The 15,583-nt window shown below is 33.3% G+C and overlaps 2 long non-coding RNA genes across 2 annotated transcripts; both read right to left on the reverse strand.

Annotated features, from left to right (window-relative positions):
* Positions 1–637: 637 nt before the first annotated feature.
* On the reverse strand, positions 638–7,010 carry LOC138912535 (uncharacterized). The gene is made up of 3 exons (XR_011418084.1): positions 5,957–7,010; positions 1,027–5,891; positions 638–948 (listed from the first exon to the last, which is right to left on the reverse strand). It is a non-coding gene; the product is annotated as an uncharacterized lncRNA (long non-coding RNA).
* A 6,605-nt stretch (positions 7,011–13,615) lies between these two features.
* On the reverse strand, positions 13,616–14,012 carry LOC138912266 (uncharacterized). The gene is made up of 2 exons (XR_011417783.1): positions 13,878–14,012; positions 13,616–13,814 (listed from the first exon to the last, which is right to left on the reverse strand). It is a non-coding gene; the product is annotated as an uncharacterized lncRNA (long non-coding RNA).
* Positions 14,013–15,583: the final 1,571 nt, after the last annotated feature.

Here is a 15,583-nt window from a genome sequence, read left to right on the forward strand (position 1 = left end):
TCGCTGGTGCTGCTGCTGCTGCTGCTGCTGGTGGTTGTTGTTGTCGGGGGTGGTGGTGGTGTTGTTGTTGTTGTTGGCGTTTGATTTAAAGTGATTCCAACGACTGCCCATACTAGCAGTAATAGGAATATGTAAAAATGCATTTTTTTTGTGTGTTCAAAATGCTAGAGAGACTCGAGAATATTTTTCAACAAACTAACTCTACTAGCCAGCATACAGTCAATTTTATAGCTGAATCCATACTATATGCGCAGTTTGCATTCTATCTTACTTTATTTTATCATTTTTATACCCGTTACTCGTAGAGTAAAAGGGTATATTAGATTCGTGCAAAAGTATGTAACAGGTAGAAGGAAGCGTTTCCGACCCTATAAACTATATATATTCTTGATCAGGATCACTAGCCGAGTCGATCTAGCCATGTCCGTCTGTCCGTCTGTCCGTCTGTCCGTCTGTCTGTCCGTCTGTCTGTCTGTATGAACGCTGAGATCTCGGAAACTATAAAAGCTAGAAGATTGACATTTTGCATGCAGATTCTAGGAGTTCCTACGCAGCGCAAGTTTGTTTCAAAAGGGTGCCACGCCCCCTCTAACTCTCACAATCACTTATATACGATTTTAAAAATTTCAATATTTTGGAAAAGTAAAAATGCAGTTTTATTGTGTTTATTAATACCTATCGAAATGTAGAAGAAATTTTTTAAATCGGACCATTCGTTAAAAAGTTACGGTGGATCAAAGTTTTTCTCCATCTCCTTCGCACTCCCTTTCGATGAGTAACGGGTATCTGATAGTCGGGGCACCCGACTATAGCGTTCTCTCTTGTTTTTTGCTGTTTCCTTTTAATATGCATCCACCCACACGCACTCATAGGAAGCCTCCTACTTATTATTCAGATATACTAGAAAATGAGGACGGCGACGACGACGACGAGGACGATGATGTCGATCTAAAATACACAACAAATAAAATAATTGTAGGGCATATATTGAATATAATTATAGATAGTTAATAGTAGTATACTTACAAAATTTGATAGGAAGTCATAATTTGTAATGCGTCATGTTCATCAATCAATTTTTGTTGAATGTATTTGAAATGTTGTTCTCTTTTATAAGCATCATCATCATCATCATCATCAGCAGCAGCAGCAGCATAATTTGAATTGGAATTCTCTTTATTCGCTTCTTTATTAGTGTCCACTTGATTAAAGATAATATTCAAATTTTTAATATGTTCTAATCGCATATGTATACTTTGGAGAGTTTCTTTATCCTCCGGCGACAGAATATGTAGATATTTTTGAATGAAATCAATAATTATTTTTGTAAACGTCATTTTTTTTTTTTTGAGTTTTTTTTTTGTGCTGTTCTTTAGTTTTTGGTATTTGATATTTATTGATATTTGATGTATATTTATTGAATATCCATATGCCAGATCTGCTCGTAATCATTGATGTTATACGTTCCGATGTGGTTCACTAACTGAAAGCTGGTGGGGTTGTGATCCTCCTCGTCCTCCTCCTTCTCCTTTTCATCACCGTTAAAGTCTCGTTCGAACATATAACTTTTCTCCATCACGGGGGCTCGCACATTGGTTCTGCTTGCAGAAGTAGGAGCAGCATTAAAGCGCTGACAATAAATTCGCAATTTTTTATTTTTAAAATCGCTATGATAACGGCATTGAACGCTGAAAATGCTTCTCAAGTATTTTAATCTGAAATTTCTACACACCACAGTGGGCGACTCAATTATTCCACCAATATCCATTTCTTTTTTAAGTAACTCTCGGCGGAAATTTTCAACTGCCTCATCGATTGTGGGGAAAGCAGCCGGCATTCGTTCGTATGGCGAATTTCGTTTAAATCTATTATCATGTTGATTTTTCCCCTTCTCTTGAATCACTTCCACAAGTGCGGTCTTAAGTTCAAAAATTAAATTCACTTGGATAGTCAATGTTTCGTTTACAACGAGATCAAATCTAGAGTATTTGATTTCCCTATGATAGGGAATTTTTTTGACAACGACCCCAAGACGACCTCCGACAGCGACTCCAAGTACAAATAATAATATCAAAACCGTAATTATTTTCATTTTTTTTTTTGAGATATTTTATTATGCGATTATATACTTTCCCCGTGGGTGAATGCTTAGCGACTAGTTTTACAAAATTGTGATTAAGTAAGTGCACTGGATGCACGTATGATGTGTGTATATATAAGTATAAGTGTAAGGGTTATCATTTTTTTGTCGCTTCTCTCTTAGGCTTCGGGTCTGGCTCCTTACTGATAATCGGGTATTAGCTCCATATATGTGTAGTCGATAGCTTAGTAACACTAGTTTTTATATATAGAATTGTGCTTAAGTAAGCGCATGAATATATATATATAGAAAAAAGATTAAAAAAGTTTTTTTATTTGTCTGGTCTCTCGGGCTCCGGCTTTCTGCTGATTATCGGCGATTGGTTACGTCTGTTGCCCCCATCGACCTCTAGCGCTCGCCCTTTCCTTTAAGTGATTGTCATATGCTCAGTTTGCACATACTTGGTGATGTCTTCGTTGAGGATAACGTCCTTCAGAGCGTCAGGATTTTTTTGAACATATATTTGTTCAATCTCTCCGTTTGCCAAATAACGTTCCACCAGTGTTGTCTCAATATATTGTGTGCATTTTATAATTAATGTTTTCTTCTCAAAATTACTTTTATATAGACAACGAATTGATATAACCGAATCTTTGTATTGGAGATTAAAATGCCTGTAGAATGGTGCTGTTGCATTCAGCACTCCTCCAATATTTTTCTCCTTTTCTATTAGAGTTTTTTGAAACAATTCGACTACCTCTTCCACCGTAACTTTAATATCATCAGCATCATCACCACCTTCATCATCATAGTCCTGATCGTTTACTGGTACTGCTGCTGCTGCTGCTGCTGTTGTTGTTGTTGTTGTTGTTGTGGGCGTTGTCAATTCCACCCACTCACTAGTTTTTATTGTTGTGGTTGTTAGTGGAGATGGTGCTGATGCTCCCAACGGTGATGGTTGACTCATTAACTCGAATGAAAGGTTTACTCTTAACACATCGTTGGTCGATAATGTTATATTAAATTCCACACTTTTTGTATTTGTTTTGATATTATTATTGTTGATATTCAAAACAGAAGTAATTGCAGGATTCGGAATAGGCTCACAATTTCCTCCCGAATTACAACTGAATAGTAAAATACTTGCTGCGAATATTATTCGCAACATTTTTATTATTTTTTATTCCCGTTTTTGTAGTTTCTAGCTTGCGATTCGACTTCCTACTAATGCTTGCTTTACTTGATTGCTTGCTTGCTTGCTTGCTTGCTTGCTTGCATTCTCGCAGAGAACGGAATAGAAAAATATTTCTATATACTATAAATTTATAATATTTTTCTAACCTCGTTTGATAGCGGTGTATATTCAAATAATTTATCGTGAATTATGAGACAGTATGCAGATGTTGCGACGGGGATATTAATTTGTGTTTTAATCTCAATTCGTATATCAATGGGACCACTTTTTAGTGATTCATTTTGATGTGTCACATCTAAGACAATCATGGGAGCTTTATTTTTATAATTTTCTAACGATAATAACGGTTGTGGCTCACACCCGTAGTAACTTTTTTGAAAATTGATATACATATCATATAACAGTGCATATCTATTTAAAATAAAATTTTGATTTAATCCGTCATACGGATATACTTCAGAATTTAGATATACTTTCACATCGACTAAATCACAATGAATATACTTCTTATTTTTTTTAAATGCGATAATAACATAGCGGGGGCGCTCGGTCTCAGCCGCCAATTTGACGCTCCAAATAAATGTAGTAGTCTCTGGAACTACTGGGTTATAATATATATCCCAACTCCTGAAGGGCATCACTAATGGTGTTTGTTTGTTTATCACATTAAACATATACAATTTATAGGCATCGGACAATTGTACATGCGGCATTTTCCAAACAATGTTCGAAATCGTCATTTTCAATTGCGACATTGATAGAGTAATATCATTGCTTTTATAAACACCTTCGTTATCTTTTCCTCTTAATAGAATTAGCTCATGTTTACCATTAAGCACTATTTTGTTGTAGTCTTCAGCAAATCCAAGTAACAAATTCAACGGTAAGCAAAAATTAAAGTTTCCTTTTTCAAGTTTTAAATTTCCATTGATGTCCCATCCAGAATTTTCAAGCAAATGTTCTTGATTTTTTTTAATTGATAGATAATTTTTTAAATCAGTTGTTACACCCAAATGCCGTGTTCGATCAATTTCAATGCCATTCAGTTCATATCGTATTTCACTAAATATATATCCCATACAATTATTCAATAAAGCTACTGTGGTTGGTGATATTACACTATCATCACTTTTTGTGATATACCCTTGAATATGCAGAAAACTTTCGCTTGGCAACACATACAAATCTTGATTTTGTATGGAAATCCGAATTTCATCATTGTTCTCAAACGAACGTAAATAGGGTGAATAACTATGATAATCTTTCTTTATTATTGAATTATCAATAGTCGGTTTCTCGAGCACGTTAATTATATGCGTCATTTTTGTTTTAATTTGAAGCCTAAGCTTAATAGAAATTTTTTATTGCACTCCGTTAATGGGATTTGTTGTTGCTGCTGCTGCTGCTGCTGCTGCTGCTGTTGTCGTCGACGTTGCTCACGAGTAGCTAATCTGCTCAACGTTGATAGAGCGAGTGAGGGAGAATTAACTGATAATGCCCTTTTATAGACGCTGTTGTTGTTGTTGTTGTTGTATATAATCATTTTGTTTATATTGGTTTTAAATGCAATCTTATTGTAATTCTCTCACCGCGAAAATTAATCAGATTACCGTCTTGGTCACAGATTTTTAAAGTTATCGAATGTATTTCTTTTGTGTTTACTGGTAGATATATAACGTTTTGTGGTACCTCAGTTATTTTATAACCAGGACTAACGACAATTGCAAACTGATGTAGTGTGTGAGATGTTTCGTTGTTTATATACGCTCCATTTATAATATTACAATGCACGCAAATGCTATTGATTTTTGTGATATCAATTGACTTATCAGAAGTATGTAATATATTAGCGGCTAATGCATTCGCACTGAATCCTAATAGAGAGCCGATTGACTTTTCCTTATTGAAATATATTTCATCAGTTTCGGAGAAAATTTCCGATTGTAAAGTATTATAGTTTGGAGCTAGATAAAATTTAGGACTTCCTTCGGACTCAGTATGCGTTAACTTTCCATATTTTCGTGTTAAAACCTCATTAATATCACTGATTTCATATGAACCTACAGGGATTTTTATCGTATGTTCACCAATATGAAATAAATTATTTCCTACGTCAACGTTTGGAATCGAATGATAAGTGTCTAAACTGATTAGGGCACACTGATAGTTTTGATCAAGTTCAATTGGAGGAAAATAATCTGCAACAAGTACTGACTCATTGCCTGTTAGTGTTAATGTTATCGACATCTTAACGGTTCGCAAGGGAATGAAATCTTAATTGACTTTACACACACACATATATAGGTTTAAATATCAATCCAGGAATTATGCTCTGATGAGAATCCTAGCCATTTAACGAATGCTCTACCATTTCGACGTCTAATAACCTTCTCCACTAAATATGTATTGGGAAATTTAGTTTTCATCAGCTCATATTCATAAAATCCTCCCTTAATATCATTTCCTTGATAATCTTTCAATATATATGTAATGGGATTGGTATTTTGTATCCGTTTGATTTGAAATATCTCAGTTGTCCAGTTTGGAGTGTAACCTTTTTCAAACACATGTTTATATTTACTTATTCGTACATAATCGTCAACTTTGAATTTTGGTCTATGGGTGATTTTTAGGTGGTTGTAAACGGTATCGAGGAGTAATGCTTCATTTAGAAAACTCACATTATTTGGCGCCATCATAATTGTTTTGTGGTATGTGTTATTATATTTGGTAATCAATTTCTTATAGATATTAAGCCATTTAAAGCTACCTTGAAAGCTGAACTCTTTCCACATCATACCTTTGATGGTTCTATTAAATCGTTCAACGATACTGGCTTTTAAAATACTATACGTCGAATAGTGATTAATATGATTTAATTTCATTAGATTTTGAAATGTCTTATTGAAAAATTCTTTACCATCATCTGTTTGTAAATTTTTCGGTTTTCTTTGTGCCTCATCGAAAATGCTTTTCATACTTGCTGTAACGCTGGCTCCAGTTTTGTCTTTAATAGCGACACCCCATGCTTGCTTTGAAAACGTGTCAATAACAGTTAAAAGATAACGATATCCCTTATTATATAATTGATAGGGTATCATTTCAACTAAATCGGCTTGCCATAAGTCATCTATCCCTTTCATTATCACACGTCGTCTGATAAAATTTTTTCGTCCTTGTCTATGCAACTCTTCGGTGAGTTGTCTTTTATCTGTATTCAAGTTGCTGTTGTTGTCATTCATCGTGTGTATCATCTAAATATTTAATAACAGTGGGGAATCTAACTCTTATTTTAGATACGTCTTCCTTGGGTAGGTGTGTAGAGATTAATTTAAAGAGAACTTCTTGAAGTTGGTTAATATTTTCTTCTATTTTCGCTATATACTTAGCGTGAATAACTTTAGAGTAGTCCTCGAGGGCTGTTTGCATAAAATTCGCACTTTCAGCAACGTCTGATTTAAGGCTTTCTTCTAATGTAATTATTTTGCTTGTCATAACATTTATACTCTGTCTCATAGTCTTTAAATCAATATCCGTTTTCTCTTGACGATTTAAGATATATTTTTTTATACTTGATGCGCTTCCTCCTTTTGCTCCTCCTCCTACTCCGCACGCATCCGATGTGGAATTCGAGCTTTCACCAAATTTGTTTATCATTTTATTATATTTGCCTCTCTAAGCTCCTCTATAATAGATATAATTTCGTTTTTGTGATTGGTATTTCCAGCACTCTCGGATGCTAATAGTAAACGCAATCTTTCAATTAATTCATTCGGATCATCCCAATACTTATATCCTCTATCCTCCTTTGAGTAAGATTTTGTTGTTGTTGTTATTCCTGCTACAGTCAAACCTTTACCAATAAGTCCAGTTTTCGGTTTGAATAGATTTTTTATAATATGTTGGTATTTAAAGGATTTAGTCCCCTTAACTTGTGAATTATTCTGATATTGTCGTTTGTGTGCGTTTGTTCTTAACAAAATATCTCGATAATTTTTCAAATCCAGATTTGAATAATGCGCGGGCTTCGTGTGAAATAGCAATTTAAATAGACCAGGAGTCAATTTCCATTTTACCTTATCAATAATAATAGTATTATTATTATATTTCAATTTACTATTAGCAAAATACCAACCACCATTTTCTTTTATATTCAGACCATACAACATGTCCAATTGATTTTGACTTTTTAAAAGCTCAATATTACGCAAAAACGGTGATTTTGACTCTTTTTTTTTTTGTAGTGGTTTTGTTAGATTATATCTTGTATATCTGGGTCCATTTATCAAAAAACTTTTTCCCAATACAGATTCTCTTTCTGATAATTTTAATCTTAATTTCTTATTGGAAGAAGGATGGGCCAGAGATAAATTTTCTGTGAAAGCATTTCGTTTTTGTAGATTTGGTGAAAAATTTATATTTCTCATTGGGGTCTTTTTAAATCTATGATATTTGGGTCCATTAATCAATTGACTTTTTTCAAGCATTGATTCTCTTGGCTGCATAAAAAAAGGTAATCTAACTTTCTTTGTTTTATTAGGCTTGACTGGTGGTGAAGGTAAATTCTCAATGTTCAGATTACGTTTGAGATTTTTAAAAGGACTTAATTCCATTTCCTCATCATTATGGACATCATCATCATCATCACCATTATCACCATCCTTAGCATAAACATCAACTGTAGCAGTAGGGGGTGCTGGGAGGGCAGGTAGTACTGTGAGGACAGGTGGTGCTGGGAGGGCAGGGGGAGCAGGAGGGAGAGGGAGAGCAGCAGCAGCAGCAGATGTACTACTAACTACTGCATTATCATCGTCATCACCGTTTTGAGCGTTGTGTGTAGGAATTAATAAATTAGTGTATTTTGCTCTTTGGCTATCTAAAAACGAGGAATAGTTTGCAAGGATATCTTCGGAAGTATCTAACAAGTCGGGTGGGTTGCTGTTGCTTATTGGAAAACTCGTTCGTTGCGAACTATCAACCACCATTTCGTCTTCATCATTCTCACCCCAACTGTTTCTTCGGTGATAAGGTCTTCTTCTTCTTCTTTTCCCATTATAGGATTTTACTTTTCTCGGTTTATCCCAGTCGTTATCAAGTCTTCTTCTCGTAACCCTCTTTGGAGAGTATCGTCTTTTCTTCTTAAGCATTCCAACATATAGTTTTTCTTGTTCTTGTTGTTGCTGCTGTGGTCTTCCTGAACGACCTCGTTGTTGAACATCATATTTTACCAGTTCACGTCCAGTGTTGTTGTTGTTGTTGTTGTTGTTGTTGTTATTGTTAGGGTTAGGGTTAGGGTTAGGGTTAGGGTTAGGGTTAGGGTTAGGGTTAGTCGGATTCTCAACGTTGTATTTAACCACCTTCTTGTTCTTTCTTAGAAAATTTTCCGCAATCACATTCAAAGGTTTTGTAATTGGTTTAAATGTATTTTCTAGCATATTCATTCGATCCATTTCATTCGACTTCATGCTCCTCAATTTCTGCGTCAACAACAATCTGGTTTGAACCAGATCATCCAGCACTTTGCTATTATTTTTTGATTTCGTCATTGCTGCTGTTGTTGTTGTTGTTGTTTGTTTAAAATCCAATTATTTACTAGTAGAGTATATGTAATTATCGTATATTATATATATAGCTGATACGGAGCTGATCTAAAGCTGATCGTGAGCTGATCGAAAGCTGATCCAAAGCTGATACCGAGCTGATCCAGAGCTGATCGAAAGCCGTGTGTTTGATTTATAGCTGTATAAAACTATCGAATCCCTTTCTATATCGTCCTTTATCAATATCATTATCTTTACTTATGAGAACAAATTCATATTTTTGTCTCCAACATTCCTCACAAATTTTTAAAAATTGTTTAAAAGACATATCGCCTATAACATGATCATTGTAAATATGTTTAATATTCATTTCATCTTGTTTAAAAATTATTAACAAATTAGCGTTGTCACGTATTAAATGTTTCGGTATTTTCGTATAGGTTTGACATAGATAGAAGGAGTCTATGTGTTTATGACGCCCCATACAGAAATAATCTCTTATTGCTGTTTGCTTGTCACAGATTACGTCATCAAATATCATTATTGAGTGTGGTCTAGCTCTTTCTGGACTGACGACTTTTTCCTTGTCTGAAAACGTGAACATGTTTATCCCCTTAATTGGTTTAATCAATTTCATTAAATATTGATACTTGGGCTGATACAACGATTTTGAATAAATGTATATATTTCGAAATTTAAGTCCATTGGGACTTTCGATTAAACTTATCATTACATTCGTCTTTCCGCAATTGGATGGTCCCACAATTAGAGCCCTTATCGAATTCGGTAGCAATGGACTATGTGTAATTTTTCCGTTCCTATCCCCCTCGCCACAAATCTGGTCGACGTTGCGAACCTTAATTTGTCTGGTTTGTTTTATAAATCGCATTTTTGTTATTGCTATTGATGTTGTTGTTGTTGTTTTATTGAGCAAATTTTTACAACTACTAATGAAAATACTATAAATATTCGAGTATATATTTCGTTTTTGTTTAATTTATGATTGTCATCGAAACAGAATAGACCTAAAGAAACACACACACACACACTCATACATTAATTCAAATAAAACAATAAATAATGCGTATAAATTATAAACATAAATTAAATTCGAATCAGTATCGAATTGGTAGTGGGTTCGTCAACAACTTGATTACCAATCTTCCAATTGAACTTCATTTACCCGGTTATCAATTTTGTGGACCAGGCACAAAACTTGCAGAACGTTTGAAACGTGGAGACAAAGGGATTAATCCGCTAGATGCAGCGTGTCGAGAGCACGATATTGCATATTCACAATTCAAAGACTTGAAAAATCGTCATCAGGCTGATGATATATTAGCTGATAGAGCGTGGGAACGTTTTAAAGCAAAAGATAGCGGTCTAAAAGAACGCTCTGCTGCTTGGTTTGTGACAAACGCTATGAAAACAAAAGTTAAATTCGGTCTAGGTATGACTAAAAACAAATCTCGTCGTCGACGTCAACGTAAGAGGAAATCAGGTGGTAATAAAAAACAACGTCGACGTCGTAGGCAAGCAAAAAAAAAATCATTTGCGAGCATTGTGAGTCAAACTAAACGAATTTTGAAACGAAGAAATCCTACGAGTATCGATGAAGCAATTCAGATATCACAACAATCAATCCCACCAAGTTTTCTTCGCGGTCAACGACGAAAAAATATTCCGAGGGTGATACCATTACCAAAAATTGGTGGATTCCTACCATTAATACCAATATTGACTGCACTTGGTGCACTTGGTGGTCTTGCTAGTGGTGGATCTGCTGTTGTCAAGGCAATAAACGATGTCAAAAATGGTAAAGAACAATTAGCCGAAGCGACACGTCATAATCGCTACATGGAATCAATTGCGATGGGAAAAGGACTTTTCCTCAAACCATACAAGAAAGGCTATGGACTATTTTATAAGCCCTATTCACCAAAAAACTAATAGATATGCTACCCAAACAAGCACTTACCGATATTGATTTAATTGATTTTGGTAAAAAACATTTTCAACACTTTCGTGGTGTTTTTATGCGTGATCGTCTCCCCAAGAAACCATTGACCAACGAATGTGGGATAATAAATTTAGATAACGAAAGCGGTAGTGGCACGCATTGGGTAGCATATTTCAAGAAGAGAAATTATAAAGAATACTATGATAGTTTTGGTGATTTGCAACCGCCCATTGAAATTGTAAATTATTTAAAACCACCCATTGAATATAATTATAGAAATGATCAAAAATTCAATACATATAACTGTGGTCATTTATGTTTAAAATTTTTATTTCGAAAAAATAAAATGTAATATATATCAAAAAAAGAAAATATAATATTTTTATTTTTGGTTTAACTTAGTGGTCTATGTCTTTATGCCCCCATGCAAGGGTGTCTATATTATTCTCTTTTACATAGCGCTTATCATCTAAATAGTTTAAGGTGACTTTTGTATACTCTTGTGTATAAATTTGATGTAATTTAGATTTAAATAAGTACATTGTTCCAACTTGCTTTATTTTTTTATACAAACAATCTCGAAAATCGTTAATAGTTAATTTAGACGTTACACTCGCCTTTACTCCTTTAATTTTTTTGATCTCTGTTGTTTCATCTTTATTTATTTTAGAGATTTGTATTGAATACATTTTAGCTCTGAGTCCAATAAATTCTTTAATTATATCTCCCTTGCACTCATCTTTCATCATACCTAATTTTTTTTTGTTTATCAATGGTAAATTAAAAACATTATCTTTATCATATTCTGAAGTATCGAAATGCTCATCAATTTCTAAACGAATGTCATCATAAAAATCTATGGTCTTAATATCATAGATAAAAGAATCAGTATCCATATACATTAAATTGATATTGTCCTGATATTTAGGCTTCATATAGTCATAGTGAAAATTATACATTTTAAATTTGGATAGCTCTAGAACGGTAAAGCCAATATAGACAGGCTTATCATAGATAACATGCGCTTTTTTCAATTGAATTGCGAACAAATTATTGTTAAATTGTAATATATTCTTAAAATTAAATTTTGAGATAAGTGCCCTAGCTCCCAATCTTTTCCCATTACTCTCCCAACTGGATACTAATTTAATTTCTTTTCTCTTATCAACATTCTCCATAGTCTTACCATAGACTGCATTGTTTAGCAGTTTGAAAAAATTCTTTTCAAAATCATTAACTGCCAATGTTCTGTGATGATTATTGCAATCAATATATTTTTGAAGCCAAGCAGATTGATCAAATTGTAATATTCGATGAATTTTCTTTAAAATCAACCCATGTCGAAGACATTGCTGTAAATTTCTATAGTGAATTATATAATTATATTTGTTTGTCAAGTCTGCAATCAATTTTGGTTGTAGCATATTTTCATTCTTTTTGTTTTGTGGGCAAAATGGTAAATCATTGTGCTGGCTGTGTAAGTTTTCGCTGTATTCTAAATCTACCTCTAAAATATAACCAATTGATTGATCATCAACGCATGTGTTTAAATCAAAATTTTCAAAATTTCCGTCTTCTGTTTTTTCTAACCATTTAAAATTTTTATACGGAATAGCTTGCGACATAGCATATCCATATAAATTATTAACATCTAAGTATATAATATAATTTGACTCTTTCTCACAGTCGTATTCGTTTTTTAAATATTTGTTATTTGCAATAGAATGCCGTTTACTACATTGAACAAGACCTCCTCTAATACCTTTCATTATAAAATTATACATATCAATATCTGTGAGTAGTTCTAATTCAATCTTAGTTGTCTTCAACATAGCATCCCACGACAGACCAGGAGTTGTATAATATTGACAAGGATCTAAATTATAGATTTTTTGACATACTTTTCTAAAATTCTCAAATACATCGCATAGCAACAGCACATCTATCTTCAAATATAACAATAAATAATCTAATAAATTTGTGCACTCAAAGGTATTCCAAACGTTTTGTGCGTGCTGATAACTCTCTTCAGAACAGTGTCTATCAGTTAATTGATTATAAAAATTTTCGCGTGACGGTAATTGTGTATCTGACAAGCGTTCAACTGAATTTAAATAGCTATACGGAAATATACCTTTACGTTTAACCATTTGAAATTTGTTCGAGTCTGCAAAAAAGGATTTTATTGTGGTTAGATTTTCTTCTTTTAAATAACTGGCTAAGCTATCTAAACTGGAAGACATAAATCTAAATGAATCTAAAAATCGAAGTTCTAACCTTTCCTTCGAATTTATAAAAATTTTCTTTGAGATAGATATATAAAACTCTTTGTTTAGCGGAATTATAGAAATTTCACCAGGAATTTTCATTAATTCTTTCACAAATAAATGCGCATCGTAGGCCGAAAGATTATGGAAAAATATTGGGAAAAATTTTGCTATTTTAAAGTTTAAATTACAATTATTATGCGCTACACCTCTAAATTTTCCTGTTAAGTGACAATGATCTACTACTCTTTTAGATTGATTAGTGAATAAATTACCACATATACTACAATTTTGTTCTAAGTCAATTATTCTTTGTTGCTCCATTGATAGCGGATATAACGATATAGTTACATTTAAGTGATTTTGATATAGCATTAAACAATCTTTATATATACTCTCAACAAAATGTGCTGCACAATCTTCACCATGATATATTCTATATATATCCAAACTATCGTCAAATGAACACTTTATATAATAACTATATGCATACGGTATATGCTTTTGAATTAGATTTATGTTATCTGAAGTTTTCAAGTTCATCCCTTCTAAAATACACTCAAAGTCAGCATATGCTACAAAAGGAACTTCTAATTGATTTTTAAAATTCTTAAATCTTAAAATCGTCATATCATTTGAGGGCATCTCAGTTATAATTCTATTACACTCCATAGTATGTCGTTCCAGTTTATCGTCATCATCGAAATGTTGAAAACAGCCATTGCATAGAGAAATCTTCTTAGTACTTTTCGTTATTTGTTTGCGAAGTAATCTAATGGAAAATAAAAGAAATAGTTATAATAAAATTTTATTAAGTTTATACTTTAATACTTACTTGGAAATATTTTTAATCCAAACATAGTGATATTTATCATCCTTCTCGAGAAGTAATAGGTATATAGTGTGTGTGACGTTGCTAGTTTTATTATTAGTTAAATAATATGGACCGATGATTGTCTTTCCATCGCTGTCTACACCCAACACAGTTATACTAAGTTCAGGATTATTTTCTTCAAAAACTTTTATGCTGTCGACCGGTGTGGGAAATTTTAGCCCACTAAAGTTAATCGATTTATTATTTATATTTATTATATCTGCGTGAATGTTGTAAATGCCTTTACGTTTATATTGATTTGGTCGACTATTGTTTTTGCGAAGTTTTATAAAAGCCGATATTAAGGCCCATTTAAAACAATATTCGTCTTTATTTTTCACATTGATGCAGGCTTTCCTGTTTAATATTTCTCTCGGTAAGCCAATGTAATTCGAACCTTTTATGAGTTGATATTTATTTATATTTACTTCTAAATGTACTATTTCAATTAGGGACCAACCACTGTCTCGTTCTTGAAACTCACTCATTTCACTTTTTATATAGTCATTTAACTTATTGATTATTTCATTTAGATTTTCAGTGCGACTCGTCGATGGATTTAAGACTTGCATTTTTGTTTGAAATGATTTGAGATTTATTTCACAATGATCTTGACTCTCTTTAATCAATACATAATTACAGAATTGTTCGAAATTAAATTTGATATTAACGTGTTTTTGTTGAGCTTCTTGAAGTAGAGTGATCACTTGTTCTTTGATTGCTTGTTGAAATAAGTTGATATCCAGACATTCTTTATTATTATTTGAGATTATATAAGTTTCAATACGATTTCGAAATGCGCTTCTTATACACCGCAAGTTATCACTTATTTGCGCGCTAGATAATTGCTTATGCAAGTTGGTGCGTAAGTGATGTGACCAACTAATTTTAGCAACATTTAAATTACAGACATCACAATATCGGATTTCATCAGCGTTAGGATTGTTACTAGACCCAGGATTATTATTGTTCTGTAAAACATTAGACATTTTTTTTTTGTTTTTTTTGTTTTAACTTTTAAGAAACTTTATTTTTAGTTTTCTTTTTCGTCTTCGTTATAAAAATTTAAGGTATAATTGTCTCCTTCAGTTTTCTGCTTAACAAACTTGAAGTTCCCTGTGGCCATGTGCTCCACGGCTTTCGATGGCAGCGTGCTAAACCGTTCTGGCAAGAACACCACAAAATCGTCGCATGTCAGCATTATTTTGGGTCCGAAGCGTGTGAACTTCACTTCGGCATTAGTGATCGGGATTGGTACGTCGAAGGGGAGCGCCTTAACACTTTTTATTGGTGGAAGCGAAACAGCACCAAGCTCATTCCATTGGGCCGTGAAGTTCTCCATTCTGGAAGTGAAGTTGATGATGATCTGGGATTTCCAAACAGTGTAAGCGACTTCTTACTCCGTGTTTGATTTTTGCTTTCTGAATTACTCTAGGACTATACACCCCATATTTATACCAGTCCGCCAACCGAAAAATCTAACGAAGTTTGCGATAAAAATTATTTTCTAATACATATTAGAGTTTTTTTTTGAGATAACAATTTCCGTTTAAAAACTATTTAAAATAAGTAATAAGTAATTATGTGTGTGTGTGTGTGTGTGTGTGTGTGTGTGTGTGTGTGTGTGTGTGTGTTTCATGATAACAATTTATATGACCTTCAAAACA

The sequence above is a fragment of the Drosophila takahashii genome, chromosome 2R (assembly GCF_030179915.1).
Source record: "Drosophila takahashii strain IR98-3 E-12201 chromosome 2R, DtakHiC1v2, whole genome shotgun sequence".
Classification (NCBI taxonomy): Eukaryota; Metazoa; Arthropoda; class Insecta; order Diptera; family Drosophilidae; genus Drosophila; species Drosophila takahashii.